Source organism: Felis catus, chromosome B4 (genome assembly GCF_018350175.1).
Source record: "Felis catus isolate Fca126 chromosome B4, F.catus_Fca126_mat1.0, whole genome shotgun sequence".
Taxonomy (NCBI): domain Eukaryota; kingdom Metazoa; phylum Chordata; class Mammalia; order Carnivora; family Felidae; genus Felis; species Felis catus.
Genome location: NC_058374.1, coordinates 13,453,963 through 13,478,267, shown reverse-complemented (window position 1 = coordinate 13,478,267; position 24,305 = coordinate 13,453,963). Strand labels below are relative to the sequence as shown.

The window sequence follows — 24,305 nt, the reverse complement described above, 5'->3', positions numbered from 1 at the left end:
AAGCCCTTTCTGTCATGTGTCAACAAAAAATCCTGTTGACCTAGAAGATTTTATGAAGTCATGTTGAAAGCCATCTGGATGGCCCTGTGGAATGAGAAGATACATGGGCCACTGGCTTCATCAAAGGGACCCCAGGTGGCCACTCCTAGGGGCTGGGAGGCCAAGCTGTACTTACAGGGGGAGATACTCAGTTAGTAAAAAGAAGATGGATGAGAGTCCCTAAGCCACCAACCTCATGTTGTATAATTAAAAAGGGATAGGAGTGTGGTGAGTGAAGCATAACATGACTGAGGGAGGGGAGGGAAGGACGTGAGGATTTTCGAGGATTTCCGATGTCTAAAAAAATTGAGGAGTTGATTAATTCGTGGTAATTCCCTTCATGCTCTGGTCAGATCTGTTTGCTACATCCCAAGCAGGGGAGGAAGAGAACTCTGAGCAGCCAAGCTGTTGGGAAGGGAAAAGTCATCACAGCAGTTCTTCTATCTCATTTACTTTTTCATCCAGTGGGGATTTATTAACTGCTCATATCGAGTGTCAGGCAATAAATGCTTCCTTCTGTCACTGTTGTACAAACAAAAGGAAAAGTGTTGAAGGGTCCACAAATAAGACAAAGCAACCCGATCACTTTCTCTTGAAAACAAGGCGGGAGTGCACACTCTAGGAGCTACAAGCAGGAGAAAATGATTTTTCCGAAGGCCACATTCCTTTTCACTAAATGTGATGCTTTTAATACAAGAAGATGATAGCAATTGGGTAAATTAACTCCGCATTGATATTCAGAGGGAATTACCTTAATGGTAATAACTGAGTGTCTTCAAAGGGATAAAAATGCCTGAAGGAGGATCCTATTTAGTCTTGGAAGGTCTACTTTATCTTAAACAAAGAGCGTGAACTCGGACATATTTCCTAAATGGGAAACCGAAGTGTAGTCATTTCTCCTCAGATTTCAAAGTAAAACACTGTACTTAACATTAAGGAAGCCAGTTTAGGAAACTATGAAATTATATAAAGACCAAAGTCCTTACTCCGACAATTGGCTTTGAGAACTAAAATAACCCCAGTACTTTCTACTATTCTGTAGTCTCTACAAATTTTTGGTGAAAGATTCGTATTTAGTGCACATGCATGTGCACACTCACACATGAAGTGTGTGTGTGTGTGTGTGTGTGTGCATGTTTGTGTAGCTGTCATTCACTTCCAAAATCGATGATTCTGAAGTTGATTCCAGTACCAGTGTATGTGATAGGAACAGCGCAGGATTTAGATATTACCCTACAACCTATAAAGCAAGTCTTTATAGGTTGAGTAAAGCATGAATACTTCTCAGACAGAGCTCTTGGACAGGTTTCTCATTGGTAGCTTGGAAAGAGATGAACATTTACTCTAAATTGCTTTGTTTTCAATTTGGGGAATAAGTAAAACAATGAAGCCTAGTATGCGCCTACGACATGCCTAGTATATGCTAAGGAGTAAAGATTATTTAGGTTCTAGAACTCAGTGTTGGCCAGTCGAAATAGAATTCAAATCACAATGGGAGCCACATGTATAATTTTACTTTTTCTAGTAGCCACATTGAAAAAGTTAAAAGACACTGGCATATGTAATCTTAATAATATATTTTATGTAGCCAATGTATCCATTATTATCATCTCCTCATGTAATCAATATAAAAAATATGAGTGAGATATTCTGTGTTCTTTTTTTTTCAGACTGTCTTCAAAGTCTGGTGTGCATGTTGCCCTTACAGCATGTCTCAATTCAGACTGGCCACATTTCAAGTGCTCAGTAGAAACACATGGTTAGTTGGCTGCCATGTTAGATAGGCCAGCTCTACCTGATTTATTGGTACAACCAAAGAAGCCATAAAGCTGGGATTTGTCTAATACTGGTAAATTGCTATCACTCTCCTAATAACTTATTTTGACCATGTAGTCTCTCCCCAGTGCTATTTTGTAGTTGGGATTTTGGCACAGCCCGGGACCTCTGGTACAAGCATATTTGGTCAGATGAATACCCCGAGCGCTTTGACCTCTGCAGTGAAAGCTGATGATCACACACAAAGAATGAATTAGCTCAGTGCTTCCATTGTGCAGGAGAGACACAGGGTCAGGTCAGAGGGCACATGTGGATACAGGGGAACGGAGCAGTTCTGAGCAGTTAACTTGGTTGTTTTCCACACTTTCTTCCCAGTCAATTTAACACTGGTCTTGAGTGTTTCTCAATCTCTCTCTCTCTTCCATTCCACATATTGTTTCAGAGCTTTTTCTCCTTTAGTTGCATTCCCGTAGGGATTTTCTGAACTAGTTGCTGCAGATACCAAGGCACTCTGTGTAAAGGTATTGTGAGCTGAGGGAGCATTTCCTTCCACTCTCCTCTGATAACAAGGTCCAAGTTCTTGGCCTTGCTGACCACTGTTATGTGAGGCCTCCAGACTCTCCACCCCTGGCCTACACCTCTCTCAAGTTTCATGGCTACACACCCGAGTCCCTGTTGGCTTTTGTTGTTGTGTTCAACAGCCCCTGTTATAAGAGGAGATATATCCCTCTGGGATATATCCCAGAGACGTATTTAACTTACTCTAAGCCTGGACTCCTTGTTATTCCCCAGAAGCTACTCCTCTTTCTGGATCCATTAACTCACTGAGTGACAGACCCCTCTCTCCAGGCCCACGCCAGACACCTGGGTCTCTACACCCCTCCCCTTGTCCCTGACTCTTCATATGTCTTCAGTTTCCATGTCGTGTTATTTCCTCTCTTCACCCTATCTTGTGCCTTCCCCTTCCCCTTCCCCTTCATCCGCATGATCACAGTGTTGGTGCAAGTGGCCATCTTCGGACTGGATTCTTCCCATAATCTCCTGTCTGGGCCTCTGGTCTCCCAGCAAGACTTACCCCCTCCAATCCATCAACTCATGGCTGATAGAGCCCCTGTTCCAAAACACAAACCTAGTCATGTAATTTTGCTTTGCAGAATTCTCCCCGAGCCGCTCCCATTGCCAGAGAAGAAAGTTCTACCCTTAGTATGACGCTCAGGTCCTTCTTGATTGGTCCCTGCCTCCCAATTCCATCTCTGCTGCTACCACCACCTTCTGGGATGTTATGCTCTAGCATTATTGATGCTTCATCAACAACCCATGGCTTTCCTGGCCTCTGTGTCTTTGGATGTCCTGCGTATTGCGTCTGGATTCTGCTCTCCTCCTTCTCTGCCTGGAAATTCCATAGTCTCTAAGAGCTGATTCAAGTGTCTCTTCTTCCATGAATCCTTCCCCGACCTGAGGGGCAGACTCATGTCTCTTTTTCCTGTGTCTCCACTGCCACGTCCATTACCTCCTGTACACACATTGCACCTGCTACAACAGATCGTTCACACAGCGTTCACTGGATGACTGTTCAAAAGGCAAAACCATCATCTAAGGATTAAGCCCTTAGGCTTGTCCCATGTAAATGGCAAGTTTGGCTTAATGCAGAGTTAACATTTCATTCATTAAATATTGGCCTCATGTCCTGTGCGTGCCACGCCATAGAAGGCTAATATTCATCTACAGATGTGTGGGTTCCAGTTGCATAGGATCAAGTAGCCTTCACCTCAGCCAGAGTACCAGGGCTCACCTGTAGCAGGAGTTGTGTGTAGATGCTGGTGTTGGCTGGGCTTCAGAATGATGGGGACGATGATGTCATCTGCTGAGTTCCAGCCACTGTGATTAGTGCACGAATTAAGTGTTTTCATCTCCATTGTAATGCTGAGAAAACTGAGGGTCAAAAAAAGTCAGGTAACTTTCCCAAGGAAGTTCTGTGGCCACAAAGGGGATAAAGGCAGGGTCTGAACCCTTGTTTGGCCAAATATCTCACACTCCCTCCTTTCACTACACCAAATGCCTCCCAAATTTATCTTGTGTGGTTTTTGGTATTCTGATTATGATATACAGATGCCAAAGTTCCTCTGGAAGAGGAATGAAGGATGGGCCAGATGGCAGTAGGTTTTAGGTTCCACTTGGATGCAGAGGTAGACAAGGAGCCATGGAGAAGGCCCAAAGACTCTATGCAAGACCCATGTCCCACAGTGTTGGAACAGTTGTCATATGCTCCCTTATGACATGAGTGTCATGTATGGAAACTCTTTCAAGAACCCCAGGGGAGGTTTTGTTTTTCCAACTTGGTTTTAGATTCAGTTTAGACTTTGCTGTAGCTTTCAGACCTGAACCCCAAGGCTCCCAAAGGGTGGTAAGTTCTGTCAGATGAAAATATACATGTTCCTTCTCTCTGCTCCTGGAAGCCTTTTCTCTATCAAACAAATGAACCGCCAAGAACAATAACAGCAACTCCTTTAACTGGGCACATTTGCTTCAAGAAAAACACTTATCCAGATTGCTGCAAAGTTTCTTTTACTTTCCAGACTAATGTTTTCACATAGAGAGCCTTGATAGAATAACAAGAGGGTAAATAAGCCTTTTTGATGGAGAAAGCCAATGAGGTCATCAGGCAAGGCTTGATCTCAGGTTTACAAGCTTTGTTCCAGGCATGTCTAGGAGTCTATGGAAGCTTCAAAGTTTCCATTAAAGTTTTTTCCAAACAGAATTGTGTTTTATGTGAGATGACTGATTCATTAAGATGTTTTCTTTATCATGACTTATTTCACGTACACAAAAACACATAAAGAATACAGACCGATATATATATGTGTATGTGTGTGTGTATATATATGTGTGTGTATATATGTGTGTGTGTGTGTATGTGCGTGTGTGTGTATATATGTATATATGTTATATGTGTTTGTGTGTGTATATATATGTATATATGTTATGTGTGTGTATATATGTGTATATATGTGTATGTGTGTATATATACATATATGTATATGTGTGTATATATGTATATGTGTATATGTGTATATACATATATATATATACATCAGTCAGTGTAAGAAATAAAACTGCTGATGGAGTTGAATGAAGCCCCTGTGTACTTTCCACAATCACACCCCCCACATCCCTCCCAGAGGTAGTATCTATCCTGAATTTATCATCTCATACTCTTCTTTATATTTTTATTACAAATATTTTGTGCCTGTGTGTTTGTGTTCTAAGTGTATGAATCTTCTGCAACTAGTTTTTTTCACTCATCAGTTTGTGTGGGGGTGGGGAGGGGGGAGCGTCACCAGCATGAATGTACATAGTTGTAGTTCATGCATTTTCCTCCCAGGGGAATTGCTTGAGCACAACAGAGCATTAATATACTGTCAGTCATATATCTGTCCTCTTGTGGGTAAACATCTCTCTCTCTCTCTCTCTCTCTCTCTCTCTCTCTCTCTCTCTCTTCAATCATTACAAACAATATTGCCGTGTCCATTCTTATACGTGTCTCCTCTTAGATGTGTTTCCCCAGAGTCTCCACCTGGGAGGGGGACAGCTGGACTGTGAGGTATGAACCTCCTGACATTGACCAAATTGCTCTCCAGGGACCATGACTATTAAAACTTGTCTTACTTCCCTGTGCTACAATTCTGTGTTCTGTGGTATATGTATCTGTGCACAATTAAGGATGCCAGAAAATGAGCAGTGTGAGTGTCCTGTCTACACCCAGAGCATTTATTACACTTGTATCACATCCTGAGAATGAAAGTAAGAGTGAATTTGGTCACTTCCTTCCAAAACCTCTATTCACTATCGTTCCACTCAAACATGTACTTACTTTTTTTTTTCAGTTTATTTTGAGAGAGGGCACACAAGTGGAGGAGGGGCGGGGTGGGGGGACAATCCCAAGCCGGCTCCGTGCTGTAAGCACAGAGTCCAATACAGAACTTGATCTCACAACCATGAGATCATGCCCTGAGCTGAGACCGAGAGTCTGACATTTAACCGACTAGGCCACCCAGGTGCCACAAACACATACTTTCAGTATCATTCCAATGTCTCAGCGTCTTCCCTGATGCTCACTGCATTATCGAGATGCTCATGACATCGATATATGTCATTAATTGATGTATTAATTAATTAATGGATGGCATCCATCAATATGGCCGGATCAGGGATCACCTGATTTTATTTTCCTCATGCAAACTTCATAAAACCATAAGAAAGCCTCTTAGACTATTACTAAAACCAAGCCCACATCTTTTAAGGCTGTCACACAAAGGAGAATCTCCACGTGGAAAGGGACGGCAGCTAATTCCTCGAGCTTCCCTTCCCTTCCCTTGTGGCCTTTCTTCCGTGGGATCATTCATGATTATTGCTACCACTACTAGGCTGGCCTCAGGGACAATATTCCTAGTACTGTTTCTCAGGGGGCTTTATAAGAATTTTTATTTTGTGGTTTTAACACAATAATCTTCAAAACACAAAGGGTAGGAGAGAAGCGTGCAGCATCTGATGACTACCTCACAGCTGGGCACTGGCCCATGATTGCACTGTCCACCATATTTCTTTCAGGCTAATGAGGGAAGAGCAGAGATTTACTTTGTAATAAATGATGTGGTTCTGACAAATGTAGGCCAAGGGCATCACCTTGGATTATTCAAGTTTGTGCAGAGGTTTGAGCCGGAGAAAACGATAGGAGAATTGACTCCTTATCCAGCACGTGGTAATATAGGCATGTCACACTCAAAAGAACCTACTGTATGGGAGTCAGAAACGTATTCAGTTTAGTGTCAGTAAAAAAAAAAAAGACATATATATCTATATATACACGTACATACATATCATCAGATTACACACACACACACATACACATATACACACACACACACATCAGGTTAAATCAATTGTGTTCATTTTGATTTTTCACATATGTATATATTTAATTTACAAATTTGATTTAATAGTTACATAAGAACTTGAGCACAAATGGATTTTTTTTTTCTGGCTGTACACATTTAAGTAAGTAAAATTACAATAAAAATAAGTTAAGCCAGCACTCGAAGCCTGGGAGTAGGCTGCCCTCGAAAGAGGTCCACACATTTGTGAAGTGAAATCAAGCCTCGCGGTACAGCTGAGACCCAGCTGGCATCGTCCCATCTGACTTTCTGAAGCCTCAGTGACGGCAAAGGGAGGCAGACAGAATTGCAATGGGGATCTCTATTAGGAGGGGTGATTTTTCCATCTCCAGCTTCCGGCCCTCCTGCGATCTACTCTTTGCCCCTCTCTTTCTCACAGGCCCTCCTTCTTCACCGCCCTGCACTTCTTACAGAGCTGATAGAAGCTCTTGACATCCGTACCCTAGTGCTTGAAGTCAAGAGAGAACGTGTCTGCCCTGCCTATCTGGGGTCATTTCCTGTTTCAGTCAGGCTCCAGTCAAGAATTTCAAACACAGACCATTTCAGACAGGGAATCGGTGACCCAGGTGCTGGGAGAGCTAAGAGACCCAGCAGGGGGGTTGGTGAAGTGACAGCAGGAACTCACTATCCCCCAGAAGGCTGTAGGGACACAGGAGGGAGTGGGGGTTACCTGCCATCTGTCAGGAGTCAGCCTCACAGCAGGGACTTCCTGGCAGGGGCTGAGCTCCTGGAGGAAGCGACAGCCCCCAAGGGAGGCAGCACTACAGGAAGCAGAGAGAAAGGTGTCTTCCTCCAGCCTTTCCTCACCACTTCCCACTGGGAAAGCAAACAAGCCTGGGAATGTACTTCCCTATGACACGGAGCTAGTGGAAGGGGAGAGAAACTCGAACGTGAAGTCATGCCCCCCAAACTCTGTTTTCACGTCTAATGACCCTCCACTCCTCTCAGATGACTAATGCTGGGAACCACCTTTATGAATGACTACCTTCTACACGCTGACGTGGCCTCACCCTGTGGAAGGAAAGGCAAATAGGATTCCTGTTCTGGATCAGTTCCGAGTGGGTGCTGTGGCTGCCTGAAGCCCTGTGTTGAAGTTCCTGTGACTCCATCTGTGTGTGTGTAAGGTTAATGTTATTGAATGTGTGTGTGTGTGTGTGTGTACTTAATTTACAATGAAAAGTATGATGATTTGATTAAGAATGTCTGCCATGAGTGCAGAAGGTGAGGACCAACGCTCACATGTGGTCCATACCATCCCTGTCTTCTGGCTTCATCAGAAAAGTCTTTCAGGAGACACATACAAGGGGCACCTGGGTGGCTCAGTCAGCTAAGCTTCCGACTTCAGCTCATGTCATGATCTCGCGGTTCATGGGTTCGAGCCCCACGTCAGGCTCTGTGCTGACAGCTCAGAGCCTGGAGCCTGCTTCAGATTCTGTGTCTCCCCCTCTCTCTCTCTGCTCCTCCCCCACTTGTACTCTTTCTCTTTCTCTCTCTCTGTCTCTGTCTCTCTCTCTCTCTCTCTCTCTCTCTCTCAAAAATAAACATTTTTAAAAAAGGACACCCGGGGCGCCTGGGTGGCGCAGTCGGTTAAGCGTCCGACTTCAGCCAGGTCACGATCTCGCGGTCCGCGAGTTCGAGCCCCGCGTCAGGCTCTGGGCTGATGGCTCAGAGCCTGGAGCCTGTTTCCGATTCTGTGTCTCCCTCTCTCTCTGCCCCCCCCCCCCGTTCATGCTCTGTCTCTCTCTGTCCCAAAAATAAATAAACGTTGAAAAAATAAATAAATAAAAATTAAAAAAGGACACGCATACAAACATTAGCATCTTTGTAGCACATGCGAATCTCAGTCTATCTACAAACAGGTGTGAGAGAATGTCTATTTCTCTATTCCTTAAATGGAGTTAATTTGAGCCTAAGTCTTCACCCCTCTGGATGGGTGGGGATTTCAGTCTCGATCTCATTACTCTTCTCATGCAGTGCCTGGAAAATGGGTACAGACCTTGCCATTCCCATCCATCGTGACACCACTGACTGCTCACTGCCAAGCCTGCATGGGAGAAGTGGGCTAGTGCTCTGCTTTCCTTCCTTGTGTGGGGCCCAGAAATCTTTGCCATGGTCTGGACCCTGAGTGCTCAAGGTCCAGCATTCCCAGCAGGCCCTTGCTAACATTTTTCCCTTGGATCACGTCTCCTTCCTGGGGCTCTGCCAGAGAGTAGGGTAAAGATCTCTATTGCTCATGGAGCATGGAACCACCTGACCTTTACCCCTTCCCAGACTGGATTCCCTCTTCTCTCCATTCTCAAATGCAGAGACCCCCTTAATAAAGGGGGTCCGGAAGGAGAACCTTTGTCCTCAGGTGTCCCCTTGATAGACACAACCCAGACGCTAGCCAGATACTATCTTGAGACTTCTCTAATGAGAGTACATGAATATATCCTGGTTTAGCTACATATTGATTTATTTTCTGGCAAGTCCTAGTGCATTGAGAGACAGCATACATGCATTACGTAGCCTTCCCTTCATACTGCTCAAAGTCCCACCCCATCTCTGATCCCCACTGGGATTCCCGACAACAGCTTTTCAGTGAGCTCGGTTTGAGGAACTTCTGCCTTTGGCCTGGGGTGGAAACATTCCTTCAGTGAGGAGCACAAGGGCCTTCTGCCTTTCTAGCGAAGGAAAGGAACATACGAGAAAAGAAATGAATTAAACACGTCCAAAAATTAGCCTATAGCATTTCCAAGAAATGCACCCTGGGGGTGGAAGGAGGGGTGGGCTATTCTCACTACAGATATTGAAGGTTCTGTTCCTTCAATCAGATATTGGTTCTCCTGCAGTGGACACAAGATGTATGCTACCAAATAAACTACCAGAGCCACCCCTGGAGCTTAGGACTGGGAAGTCAAGGTATTTCAGTAACCTCAGTCTTAGTCCTCTGAGCAGCCTGTAAAATCCCTGCGCCTGTGACAAATCCTATACTTAGGATACTAGGTATGATTCTACACTGAGACTTGTCTAAAAAAAGCCCATAGTCTGCAATTACATTTTTTTTCCCCATGAATGAGTATGAAATCAGTGGAGTAATTTGTAGAGTAATTTTTAAAAGTGCTGATGTAGTTTCACCTTGTTTCACTAGCTCAAGCTTATTAGGAGAGGAGGTGGGGAGGAAAATGGAAATGCGTAGTGTGGGGTCCTGGCTGTGAGCACATCTCCTAGGAAACCACCTGTGATAGAGTGCCATAGCTCTCCGAGGCATGAGATGTAAGAGGGTGAATATGTGCGGGGAAAGGAAAAAAGAAATCGTTGGCTGAGCCCCCCAGTCTTTAATTAATAAAGAAAATGTTCTTGGCGAAGGCTTTTGGAGCTGTCGATGAGGCCAAAGCAGGGGTAGGGTGGAAGGAGTAAAAACAGGTCTGCTGGCTGGACATGAATACAGTCTTGCCCCATTCACATGCAATAAATTAAGCAAGTGTACAAATGAACTAGGAATGTGTCTACTTCAGCTTTGCAGGGTAAATGAAAATCCCAGCCTAGTTATCCTCTGACAATAAAGCTGATACCACTCTCTGTCATTAGGTCACAGGTGTTGGTTTTTACCAGTGGAGGCCACGTATTAAATGTTTTGGGAGCCTCTGCTCCTTCATCTACTTCTTTTTATGGTCAACAGTATGGACCTAGGACCTCAATGAAAGAGAGCTGGCTAGGATGGGATGTCGCTTGGGGACTGGAAGCATGTAAGCTAACCATCTGCACATGCCTTCTTCCTCTGCCATTCCTGAGGGTGGGAAACGGAGCTGACTCCATATTTAAGGTGATGAGGGGGAATATTTAAAAGACACGTAGATTAAACCCACTGGATATTTTTGTGCCTCCGGCATAATTAATATTGAAATACTACGCATCTTATGGGAGGCATCCAGTTGCCTGATGAATATTCTGCCTTATTTTTCAATTGAAATTCCTCTGGGATGTGAGTTTTCTGTGAACGCAATGGTCTGTGAAAGAGCACATTTAAGCTATAAACACGTGCAGCTTGGTAAGTTTTAAGAACTTAGCTTTTGACCTGCTCATGATGTTTATGGGTTTCTAGAATCATCCTTATCAATATTTTGTCTTTCTGTGCTTTGGTGTGTGATTTGGGTTTCTTTTCAGTGATATGTATGTAATCCCATATTGTAGCTTGGCTGTAATTACAAGCACGTGAGCATTTGCGTATGTCTGGCTATGTATGTGAGAAGTAAACTCTTAGTGTGAACCTCTAATAATGTAGGAAACACGTTAACACTGTAAGATCTTGACCCAGATCTTAGTCAAACATTCCCGGATCTAGAAGTCCTCACAGAAACAGGGGAGCGCAAGGTTATTTTCCTTACTTCTTAGATTTTTTCCCCCCTTCTTAAAAAAAAAAAAAGAAAAGAAAAAGGTCTCCTCTTGATTCTTAACCTCTCTGAGCATGTCTCCTTTGTCCATTCATTGTTTGTAAAGGAAAATTCCCGGTTGAGGCCATGGCTAACTCTTGACCGTGAGCCTCGGTCAACTATGTTGAAAGATGGTAATTTCTATAAAACAATCATGATGTGCAAACTCGCGGAGCTCATTGAGGAAGGGCAGTTACAATATTTTATTTTCCTCAATTATCTGACTACATCTCCTGGACTCCAGAATGGTAAACATTGCATGTGTGCTCATCAAATGCATGGTGGTCTGAGTTTCTTCAACACCTTCTCTGTAACATTGTGCCACTAGCACAATCCACATTTATATAAGGTGTACTTCTTAAGGGAATGATAATACCCAATGTGATTGAGAGCATGCACTGTTCCAGATAGGGTTTCTGAGAACTTAGTAGAATTAAATTTTACGTAAACACCTTGAGGAAGGAATTGTTTAGGCCATTGGCTCCTTTACAGACCAGAAAACAGACACAGAAAAATTAAGTAACTGTCCCAAGATTACATGGGAGGAGCCAGAATGTGAACCCAGACAATGTGGGTAAAGAGCGCACAATGTTAGCCCTGAGCTCTGGCTCTCTGGTCTGGACATGTGGTTTGGCCCCAACATCTCCAAATGGCCAAATGACTCACTTCTGGAACACAGTGACACCCCCACCCCCCATCCCCCACTCCAGAAGTTGGCCCTAGGCTGTCTCACCCCCTACCTGTCCTATAGACTCTCACCTACCCTGGCTCATAAGTCATCCTTCAGCCACAGGTTGGCATGAGGAAAGACAAATTTGTATCTTTTCCAAAGATAATAAGTCCCAGGGTTCCCGAATGTGCAAAATCCAGACCATCTTTCAATGAAATGGCCTATTTGGCATTTTGTTTATTTATTTATAATTTATACCTGGGTCCAAAAAGGTGTTGAAGCCACTTACAATAAAGACATGTGCACACGTGCTTATGAAATAAAAACAGAAATTGCAAACCTGAAAAGGTTCTGAAGCAAATAAGTGATTATATTTACTGTGATTTAGCATTACCTTTAGCTCTTACCCTCTGATTTGCCCTAATGGATCACCGAACCGCATATTTATTTTCAACTCATCAATCTACTCATTTTTTCCTGGCCATGTGCCTGGCCAGTGTGAGGTGTTTTCCAGGTGATTCAAAAATGTTTTAAGACATGGCCGGATGCTGACGTTCAGCCTCAGGGAAAGTCGGGCACGCAGGCAGGTAGCTGGCGACTAGATTACATCTAACACAGTGTCTTACTGCGTCATAAATGATAGCAGTAAGGGTTCTGCGAGGTTAAGGACCAGTCAATGTGGGCCAGCTACTCCCTAGAGTTTCAGGATTCTCAGGTATAGTGACCCCATCATCATATGTGGATAATGGCCATGATAGGAGTCAACAGCGGTACTGAATAGGGCGCTGATCATACGTAAGACATTGTTTTGCTGTGTGTTGCATTGAATTGCAACGTATCCTGAGGTTACTGGATTCACAGATCTTAAGAAATGCACATCCTGACTCCTTTCCACACCTTGTAGGAATCTTTCTCTCCCTGTATCATTGCTGTCACGTGATTGTCTAGCCGCCACAGTCAACGTAGTACCTTTACACCCTCCTTATTGTCAACTCGGTCCTTACAACAGCTCTCAGACATAGGTCCCGTGCCTAGCCACATTCCTGAGAGGAGGCAACTGAGGCACAAAAGCTGAGGCGCTAGGTCACGCCACCAGATAGCAGAGCTCTTAACCACCACACCTGTTGAGATGATTGTCTTGTTTCTACATCTTATTGTTGGGAAAATATTCTCAGTTTTGTCTGAAATCTGCTTTCAAGTGCCCCAAAGCCACTGATCCTATTTTATTAGACTCCATACAGAATAAGCCCACTCTTATTCCAAAATGAAAATGCTACTAATCCTGTGTCAGAGACCTTAAGTCCTTGCCTCTGAGGAAGGTGAACACAATCCCCAGTGTTTTGGATCAGTTTTGTCTCTCAGGGCAGCATAGTGACAGATGGAGAGCCTGTGTTCCGGGCCCAGGCAGCAGAAGTTCAAATCCCAGTTCTGCCAACCATCAGCTTTGTGACCCTGGGTATGTTACCTGACCTCTCTGTGCTTCAGTTTCCACACATGGTAGGAGTAAAGACACATTTTGCAGATACAATTGCTACACTAATAAGCTACTAAACTAGTAACTGGATCTGAAAAATGGCCTTGTCGTAACGTACTAATCACTTGTGTACGTACGAGAGGGCCTAACACAAGACAAGTGAGTGTTATTATTGCTGGCACCCTCCCCCTGAACCTGGGGGACAACGTCTCAGAGCAGTGCTCAGAACTGGACACAGTCCCTCCGTGACCTGTAAATAGAATTCATTTTTTAACTCCAGGAACATTAGTTAATTGTATACATTATCGTGATCTACAGAAGAGAATGATGAGTTGGATCTGGGGGAGGTTAATTAAGTGACTCTTCCGAAGCAACTCAGTAAATCAGTGATAGAATTCGATTCCAATCCTAGTTCCCCATGGCTTTCTTGCTTACTGAGAACTTCGGTTCTATGGTTGCCATCCGCTTCCAAAGCGTGATCTTTATGCTTCTTCCTGTTGTTTTTGGACACACGTATTTGCTGATTTTCTGTTTCAGTGTAAGCTGATATCTGTCCACGGTGAACACCGTTCCCCAAGTCACCCCAGAAATGAACCTTGCGGGGACCTTGGGTTGCCTTCCCTTCTCCGCCACCAAAATCCAACCAACCACCAGCAGTTTCTCCAGGCCTCAGTAAAATGAAGGAACAACCCTGCGTGGTTCAAAGAAACTTTTAGGGTCGGACGGTAGTTAAAGCAGTAAATACATGTTTTTATTAAGACCTAAGGCAATAGGGGAAAAGAGACCCAGGGAAAATGGAACTGGGCTCCATTCTGAATATGGTGCGGGCAAGTGAGGATCGAGAGCCAAGGGGCAGGGTGGGGGTCAGTGGGTGGGAAATTACTAAGAGAAGTGCAGGCATGGGGGGCCAGGGTTATCAGACATCGCCTGGGGGTGGAGAGGAATGAGAAATTTGATCAGATATGGAGGGTGGGGATTCTGTCTCAACCAGCTTGACCGGATTCTTGCTCCCTCCAACTGGGCGATGCAGACACCATGCAGGGTGATGTCCTCCACAGAGGGCATGAAGACCCACCCTGGATGTCAAGGCCTAGAGGAGGGTGACTGCAGTTTAGTCAAGTACAACGTCTGTGTTAGTTTCCGTGTCTGAGTCTTCATCCGGCCATTCCTGCCTCTTGTACCCGTCTCCTCTGCCATTTCACCAGCTCATTCCGTGTTCTTCACTACTTAGCCCCGGAGCCAAACACAAGAGGAAACAGTCTGTAGGTTTGTCTCTTTCTGAAGCTACAACCTGTTCCACGCACGGCTTGGGAAACCGACCTCCCTTTTTCAGGCTCATAGGTGGCCATTCTATCCACTGGAACAAATTCCCACATGGCGCCCCAGCATGATGATACCCTTTGAGTGACACACACGCACCGATGATATTACCAAACTTATGATAATGCCGCCGACAGCAGAGAGAAAAAATGCTGTAAAGACACATTTATTGCCACTGGGGTGGTTTAGAGCAGAAACTCATCAGGGTTTTGTGCTTTTCAATTTGGGGAATGTAAATTGTGTATGATGTGGAGCAAAGATAATTGTGCTGTTTAAAAGATTCACCTGAACACACAATAAATTAAAAAAAAAAACACAGACAGGAACAAGAGAAATAAGAAAGAATTCATGGGGTTATTAGACACCTGCTTCCCCTCTTCCCTCCTCCCCTCCCTGCCTCAGAACCAGCTCACAGGGGAGACCCCGACCCTTCTCTCCAAAGGAAGGCACTGGTGACCATGACTGATTGTGCTGTAGCTCCCAGGAGCAGTGCTGGTTTGCATCTTAACACAACCTCAAGTCAAATGAATGAACTTCCAAGGAGGAAGTTTTGAGTATCAGCCAGCACGTGGGGAGGACTAGATGAGGGGGGGAGGACTAGATGAGGGGGGGAGGACTTGAGTCCTCCCCAGGGGCATGTAGGGACCTCCTCTTCCACTCAATTATGTTTTTCCACATTTCAGCATCTTTTTAATGTGGGGCCTTTTATTCCAGCTCTTTTAAACCCTCACCCTTTGTCCTCATTTACCAAAAGTGATACATATGTTCCATCGCCGGGCACCGTTTTTATTATACCAACAACAAGACCTTGGCAGTTAGATACGGCGGGCAGACCCACGGTCAGATACCTATAATGCTTGGGCTGTTATTCTACCCACTGAAATACTCTCCGGCTTGAAGAGCTTCTGACCCTGTTCTCAGTTTCCCTCATCTGTAAAGGCGGCTGTTGGATTACGTCATCTCTCAAAGTCTCTGGCCGGTTTGGAAAGTCCCGGATGCTAGTGACGATTCAAACATTAGTTTGGGGGAGGGGCACATATTGTATGCAAACTCTTCAAACCCGTATCCTAGAATCAGATTTCCAGTGAAGGATGCAGTTCCTCCTTCTGCTTCTTTCAATTCTCTTAGGGTGTATGATGGGTTTTTGACAGTATTTGTACTCTGAGAAGCAGTCACCATGAGATGACAGCTTCTGAAGGGTCAGCATTTTACGAGGTCACATTTTCTGCTTAAATTGCTTGACAGTTTCCCTTAATAGCAGAGAGTATACTCCACTTAGGAAACCTGTGCTCAACAATTTAGAGAATGTCACCAGAACATGTATATAAATGATGCACACACTTGAATAACCAGTATTGCATGACAGAGAGGAAGCCTCCTCCAGGGGTTAAAGATGAGAAAGTTGGAAGTTTCTGACCAAAAAAAAATCTTTTCTGTTAGTTGCACCTTTGTTTAAAAAAATATTTTTTCGGTTTCTGGTACTCTCTTCATCTATAATAGGGCTTTTATCACATATTACCGATCCTAATAAAAGCATTCACTTGAACCCTGCTTTAAAAAAAAGTTTATTTATTTTGAGAGAGAGAGAGAGCATGAGGGGAGGGGAGGGGCAGAGAGAGAGAGGGAGAGAGAAGATCCCAAGCAGGCTCTGTACTGTCAGCATGGAGCCTGATGTAGAGATCAAACGCATGAACCGTGAGATCATGACCTGAGCTGAGATCAAGAGTCAGAGGCTTAACCATCTGAGTCACCCAGGCGCCCCTCGAACCCTGCTTTTTGCCTGGACCTTCCTTTGTGACGATAGAGCCTATTACTGCCAATACATATTTCGTGATGTTTCAAGGGAAGTGAGATTTTTCACTCAACCAATCTTTATTCAATTCAGTCACTATGTCGGGCATCAGAGGGTCCAGAGACATATTTCCAGAGCTGGAAATATTGTGGGTCCACACACCCACCAAACTCTAAAGCACAAAGACCACATGGTGAGAAAAAGGTAGAGAGAGAAGAAAGTAAAAGCAAGCAAACTCAGTGTGAAAGTGGAGAGGAGGGAAGGAATTAATCTTGCCTGTGGGTGAGAGGAGTAGGAGGAGGGCTGGGAGGACCACAGGTGAGGCTTCACAGGAAAGGTCACCTCAGAGGTGTTCCTTCATGGAGAAAGGGGATTTCACTAAGTACATGGGACAAGGATAGAGGTGTGGAGGAAGGGATTATGGGTAAGAGGAGCAGCTCACGTGTTAGGGTTCTCCAAGGAAACAGAACCAGTAGGATGTGTGTGTGTGTGTGTGTGTGTGTGTGTGTGTGTGTGTGTGTATACTATATATATATATATGTGTATATATATATATAGTATACACACACACATATGTACTTTTATAGCTAGCTAGCTAGCTAGCTAGATAGATAGATAAAGGGATTTATTATAAGGAATTGGCTTGTCCAATTACGGAGGCTGACAAGTCCCAAGATCTGTAAGGTGAGTCAGCAAGGTGGAGACCCAGGAGAGCCAATGGTGTAGTTCTAGCTCAATTCTGAAGGTCTGAGAACCAGGAGAATCAGTGCTGTAAGTTCTAGGCCAAAGGCTGACAGGCTTGGGACTCAGGAATTGCCACTGTTCCAGTTGCAGGGGAAAAAGCTGATGTCCCAATCGTAAGGGAGTCAACCAGGAAGAATTTCCTCTCATTCCAGGGAATGTCAGCCCTTTGTTCTAGTCAGGCCTTCAACTGATTGGATAAGGCCCGCCCACATTCAGGAGAGCAATCTGCCTTACTCAGTCTACCAATTTTAATGTTCATTTCATCCAAAAACCCTCTCGCAGACACACTCAGGATAATATTTGACCAAATATCTGGGCACCCCGTGGACCAGTCAAGTTGACACATAAAATTAACCATCACAGACTGGGCAAAGGCAGAGCAGTGAGTAAATGTTCAGCATGTTTCGGGATGAGTCCCCCGAGGGAGAACACTGGGTGATGGTTGGTTTTACAGGAAGAAATGGGAGATAAAGTTGATAGCACAGGGTCCTATGGTAAAAGGGCTTGGGTGCCCTGCCCTCTGGGCCTCTTTTTCTTACTTATAACATGATGATAAAAATGCTTACCTCACAGCCGCTGTGAGAATGCATGCATTACCTGAAGTGGTTCGTGCGACAGTTGGCACCTACTTGGTGCTCACTAGATATTCATACCTTCCCTTGTGTCTTCTAAGGGAGACTGTTAAAGGCTCCTCTTCTGCCCATCCCTAGGCCTCCGGGCTCCTGATCAAATATCAGATCACCACTGCCTCTTAAGCTCAGAAAACGTGTCCAGACTCCGTCTCTTTGACATTTTCCGTCTCCCTGGAGCGTGTCTTCTTGCCAGTGCCCGCTCCCTTTCGGACGGATGCTTCTTTGGGACAGTCACGGCTTCTCCCATTGCCCTGTGTAAGTTGTGGCTCTGTTGTCATTGGGCAAGTGCCGGCCAGTGCCATTTTGCCCGATCCTGGCCCCAGGAAAACCACACCCCAAGCCAGACCACCACTGGGCCTCTGCTCTCTCTGAGAGGGATCGTGACGAACTACCTACCTCGCCGAGGAGCTCAGGCCTTCCTCTGTGGAAAATGGGAGAACTGAAGGATGATGAGTAGCTCCATGGCATGATTATATATTTATATTTAATGAGGGTGAGGTTTCCCATAAATGTTTGAGGAACGGGAGAGAGATGAACCCACAGCAAGGTAAGGTCTAAGGAGAAAACTCTGGGGCCACCGGCACTTTTTCCTTCAGAAAGGGAACCCAGAATAAATGCTCAGAGAGAAGAGGAAACCAGGGGTGGTACTGAGGAAGGAAGGGAAGAAAGAGTTTTAAGACAAGGGGGGTGATGCCCGGCTTCAGAGGTCAAGTATAAAGGAGACATAAAATTTTCATCTCTCAGGTCCCCCTAAAAGATAATGGGGAAGTTAATGCCCATCTCAGCAGGTTGTGGTGGGTATTAAATAATATTTACAAAGCGCTCCGAACACACCCTGACATAGGGTAGCTTCTTAAATCCTTGTTGAAAAGTTCTTGATGCTGTTCTGGAGCTTTGGTTGTAGGTATCCTTCAAAATATAGAGGCATACAATTTCATATGAATAATAAGGAAAATAAATAATGTATTTGTAAAAAGCTATCTTTCCGTCATAGGGTGTCCTAGTTTTTTCAGCGGTGTGTGAGCACATACAAGGAGCGAAGCACATACAGCCTGTGTAGGAAAGTCACAGAGATTAGTATTTGAGGGGTTTCCGGAAGGGCTGAATCAACACCGATGGCCAAGAACAAGAATGAAAATGTGTCTTGCGAGACACATACGTTTGATAGAATTTATTAACTTTCTTGGTCAGTAGAGATAAGAGCACTGCCTAGTCCATAACTTCAGCGACCTTTAATATGTACCATTTAAGAAACAGAATGGGAGTTGACTTGGACACATACTCTGCGGAGCAAGTGATGCTCTTATGGTGCTGCTTATTTCATGACCATGTATCTCCAACTTCCTAGTATTGTTACCCTTGCACTTTGCCAATTTCCAAACAACCATTGGCTTTATTTGACGTAGATATCTATTCCCGTTTCTGCTATTTGTGTATAATAATATGTAAACAGGGTGATTATAAAAAAGTCTAACAGCCAATAGGATATAGGTATTTGCTACTCAGAATGATTGCTGGTTTTCTTTTAAATGTATAACTCTTTATTTGAGAGAAAGAGAGAGAGCTGGGGAGGGGCAGAGAGAGGGGGGGGGAGAGAGAGAATACCAAGCAGGCTCCACACTGCTGGTGCAGAGCCTGATGTGGGCCTCGAACTCATGAACCGTGAGATCATGACCTGAGCTGAAGTGAAGAGTCGGATGCTTACCAACTGAGCCACTCAGGTGCCCCAGAATGATTGCTGTTCATAGCATTGGAGCCAGATCACAGAGGCCCCAGCCATCTGGATCACAGGAAGGTTCAGAGGTCCCAGAGCAGGGGCAGAGTGGTTCCACAGTCCAGGCTAAGGACGCAAGGACACTATGGCAGTCCAGGCTCTGGGGCTCAAGGTCATGGCTTGGGAAGTGTGTCAGTATTTTAACAACCAGTATAGCCGTGGTGGTTGTACTAGTTGAATATCATGGATGCTAGTAGGTAGGTTGAAATTACTAGGTCTCCAATTTTCTACTGGTTGATCCTCTCAGTAGCTTTGGGAAGTTAGGAAAACAAGCTGAATTTATTCATTTTGCTAGTATTGCCATCAAACATTGACTGCATTACTGGAAATAGACCATTATGTTAGGGAGAAGATGAGCCCCTTAAAAAACTATAGAGATTCTTTTCTACTGGACATAATTGTATTCAGCTGCTTTGTCCTACCAGCCATATTGTGAAATCTTGGAGATCAAAGGCGCATACATCTTGGTCACCTCAGTGTTTTAAACATCTAACACGGAGCTAGGCACGTAGACAGTGGTCAACAAAAGTTTGGGAATGAATGAACAAGCTTGGTTTTGATTCCTTCAGGCTCCAGAGCTAGTTGAAAACTTGGTGAGCCGTTTTCCATTCCCTTCAAGTAAATATGTTTGACCCCTTTTAGTCTTTTGGCTTCCCTGCCAGGATGCTGAGGTGGCCTTTGTGCATAACAACTAGCTTCTTCTTGGGAAGAGCTTGCCCACGCTTGCTTACCAGTGCAGAGTGCAGAGCGGCTTTCTTCAAAGTATTTTGGAGTGTGCCCAGCCCCAAAGTGCGTCCCAGAGAAAAAGCACTTGGGGCTTAAATAATTCCATCTCCTAAGAGAAGGAAAAGAGACAGGTATGCAAATGTGATCAGACAGAATTAAAATTAAATTAAAGAATGGAGAGAGGGGCAGCGGGGCATCCTTGCATATTCAGGGGTGAGAAAAAAATACATAAGCAGTTGGCAGCTAATGAGAAGAGAGATGATCAAGGCTAGGCAAGGAAGCCGGGGGTAAGGAGGTGCAGGGAACAGGGAACCGCATCTCAGAGGTGTTTATCTTCAGTGGAAGCAGATTTTCCTGGGCTACGCAGCATGAATTTTTATCACGCCTCTCTACTCATCTCTCCTCAACTTCAATCAGTTCACTCCTATTAGGCAAACAACTTCTTGATGTCGAAATCAGCGTGCGCTGCTCGCTCTCCAGTCGCGAGGCAAAATTCAAAGGGTGGCAGTTTCACTGGGAGAGGAAGAAAGAGAGAAAGACACCAGACCAACTCAAAGCTCCCGTTCAGCCAAACCCAACATCTTTTTGTCACTTTTCATCGCTCCAAAAGCCACACATTCCCAGACAGAATCATAAACCCGGCTCGAACGGCTCACCGTTCCTGCACGTAGACCGTGAATCTCATTTCAGAGTTGGAATGCATCCTTCCGCCGGGGAGGGGGAGATGTTCCTGCAGCAGAAGATGATTGGTTTTTAATGACTTAGGGTCTAAATTATACCTGTTCTCTTCCCGTGAAAGGGAAACAAAGCTGAAGTAGGGAGACCCTCCCTGTAGGAGGCACCTGATGAAAATTCGCCCATGTCTGCTGGCTTTCGGGAGCTCAGGATAGCAAGGCCCTCCGTGACTTCACCTGATGACACAGCTCTTGTTGCGCTGCCATAATGGGCAAGTGTGGATAGTTGAGGGGGCAGGAGAGTGACACCAATCACGACCTATTGCCTGGCAGGGAGGTGGACGAGACATGCGTCCCCCCTGGAATTCTGCTGTGATTCAGCATTGTTTCACTTAGCGGTGCCTCATTGTCTCTCAATCTCACGCTCCTGCAGAATGCCTGGTGCTAATTATGAATGCTAGAAACCCACCATTTCCTAGGGATTAATTAACAATGAGATGATAGGAAAGTCTTGAGTAGCCTGGCTAGAGAGGGCAGTGAGAGGCTCAGGGCCGACCTTGATAACTAAGGAATCAGAGTTGAGGGAATGGGTGCAGGGACCCAGGGTATAGTCATAATGACTTACCATTTGGAATTCATCCCTTGGCCCCATACCTCTGAGAACTTGAAAAGGTGAATCTGAAAGCCAAATTTTTGGTTTAATACTGATATACAGAGTGCTTGTTTTCTTATTTTGCAAAAACAAATTTCCATGGAAATAGAGTGGCAGATTACCTTTATAGCCTCTAGTTAAAAAAAAAAAAAAAAAAAAAAAAAGCCCCTCCTGTGCTGACAGCATAGAGTCTGCTTGGGATTCTCTCTCTCCCTCCATCTCTGGCCCTCCCCTGCTCCCTCTCTCTCTCTCTCCCTCTCTCTCAAAATAAATAATTTTAAATAATAGCACCTCAAATCTTCTTTATTTCCTTTTTACACAGTTGTCAAAGGTAACGTGTTCTGGGCCTTGCCACCACAGGGTTTGTGACCGTTTTCTCTAACCTTAGTTGAGTCCTCAGCCTCAGTTGGCCTCCTGGTTTTTCTTTGACCTCCCTCGTCAGCAGCCAGACAGTGTGCACTCTTTCCCTCACCGCCTAAATCTCCAGCGTTATCTCCAACCCATTCATCTTCCCGTCCACGTGATGGTCCATCCGCCCATTTCCTCATGCTTTCCAAGTGTCATCCCAAAGACATGTCGAGACATCTTATGAAACACATGTCTTATAACAGAAAAGGAACAAAGAAAGACAAAGAGACAATGCCAAAAGAAGCCCAACATGGAGTGGCCCAGCCATGGCCATCAGACTCTCCCTACGTGACCCATGGTCCTGTTTCCTGTTGAGATGGCCAAGCATCTATAGACTGCTGCCCCGGTGTGAGAGACACAAATGCTTTGAAAACATATGGCCAGATGCCCTCGCCCTTTGTACATTCTCAAACATTGCTTTATCCCCTAGAATTAAACTGTTCCGTTATTGACGTATTTTCATACGCTGGCTTTATACTTGAAAGCCTATGGACTCTCAGAAAGTGGCATTCGCTTGGCCCCAAATAACATCGTCCCCAGGACCCCTTGGCAAGACCTCCTCTTTTCCTGCTAACTCGACATCAGTTGACTCTGCGGTAGGTATGCTGAATCGAAATCACTTATATCAGCAGCGCCGTTCCTTCCACGGCCAGAATCTCGAACCACATCTTCTCAAGTTTGGTAAGGATGAACTTACTCAAATTTCAGTGACTTTTCCGCCCATTTATTCTGTTCTCACCGATCAAGGCATGAGGATTAAAGAGGCTCTTTATAAATTAGCTAACCAGGGTGGTTGCCCTGTCTTTAGAGGTCTAATGGTACAAGAAAATACTTGTACATTGTTGAATCTTCTTGAGACTATGATCAGAGCTCAACTCCTGGTCAGTAGGTCACATCAGGGCGAGACTGTGCCTGGGGCAGGATAAAGCCAGTTTCCCTCCATCCATGAGGAAGACTCACAGAGAGCAGGACCGGGCTGGCGGTCGGTGCGCCTCACTTGGGGCTTCCCACAACCCTTATGGTCGGGCCTGCGACTGAGCCCCACGACGGCTGTGACGGCTCTGGTGTGTCCTTCTCCTCGGCTCACCAGGCAGCCACTGCCCGCCCACCTGCCAGGTGCAGAGAAAACTCCCCACATCAAATGGAAGGTTTTAGAAGAGAGGAATGGCGGGTGGTGGGAAAGACTCAAAACCCGGCTGCCTGCGATCAGGCTGCTACGACACAATGATCACAGAAAGGGAAGTTTGAACAACACACATTTATTTCTCACGGTTCTTGACGCTGGGAGGACCCCAATCAAGGTGCGGGCAGAGTCAGTGTCGTGGTGAGTCAACTGCCTTCTCAATATGTCCTCACATGGCCTCTCCTTAGCTCTTGCATGCAAAGGACGAAGGAGGGAGGAAGGCAGAGGAATGAGGTGGAATTTTGTGTCTCTTCCTCTTTTTATAAGGACATCGATTCCCATCACAGGGGTCCTAGCCTCGTGACCTCACCTCACCTTACCCTAACCATCTCCCCAAAGGCCCATCTCCAAATACCATTCAACATAGGAATTTGAGGGAGATGCAAACGTTCAGCCCAGCGCACCAGCTTTTGTCCTCCCTCCTTTCTGTGACGAGAGCCTCAGAAACTTCCCGAGCGCCCGTGGGGAGGCTCGTAGCAAACAGGGTCCGGCGTGGCCGGCCACAACCACAGCACGGTCAAAGACATTATGAGGGGAACGCTGCCTGCTGGCGGTTCCCGTGAACCCTTGACAACCTCCGCTAGCCACAGCCCACTTGCTCCGTCCTCCTTTTCCCTCAATATTTCTCGGTCTGTTTGGTTGACAACTTGAAATGCGTGGCTCTCTGGGAGCCCTCCCCCGCCCCGACTGTGTGTTTGCGTTTTATGCCCCATTGGTCAGGGATACGAAATTGGAAATTGCCTGTGTGCCTGCAGACCAGAGGGTCACTGCCAGAGAAGCAGGGGGGTCTTCCGCCGGGAGAATGGAGGCGGGATGTTTTGATTGAGAGTGAAGGGGTCATTTCAGGGGAGAAAGGGATAGGACAGAGGTCTGTGGTTTCAATGGCCCTGCTCCCAGCCCTCGCGGCATTTTGCAGACCTTGCTGAGGAGGAAGAATGAGCCCTCCTGGCTCAGTAAAGTGCAGAAAAGGATCCCATCCATCTCGTGGTGCTGCGTCTTGTTTGCCTCTATCTCCTGAGCCAAGATTTTCCAGCGCATTCTTATCGGTGCCCAGATTTCTTATAATCGACTGACAAT

The 24,305-nt window shown here is 45.3% G+C and overlaps 1 protein-coding gene across 6 annotated transcripts in view; it reads left to right on the top strand.

The window, feature by feature from the left end:
• FRMD4A (FERM domain containing 4A) overlaps positions 1-24,305 on the top strand; it is a 659,116-nt gene that overhangs the window by 214,697 nt on the left and 420,114 nt on the right. The gene's annotated exons all lie outside the window — the stretch shown is intronic.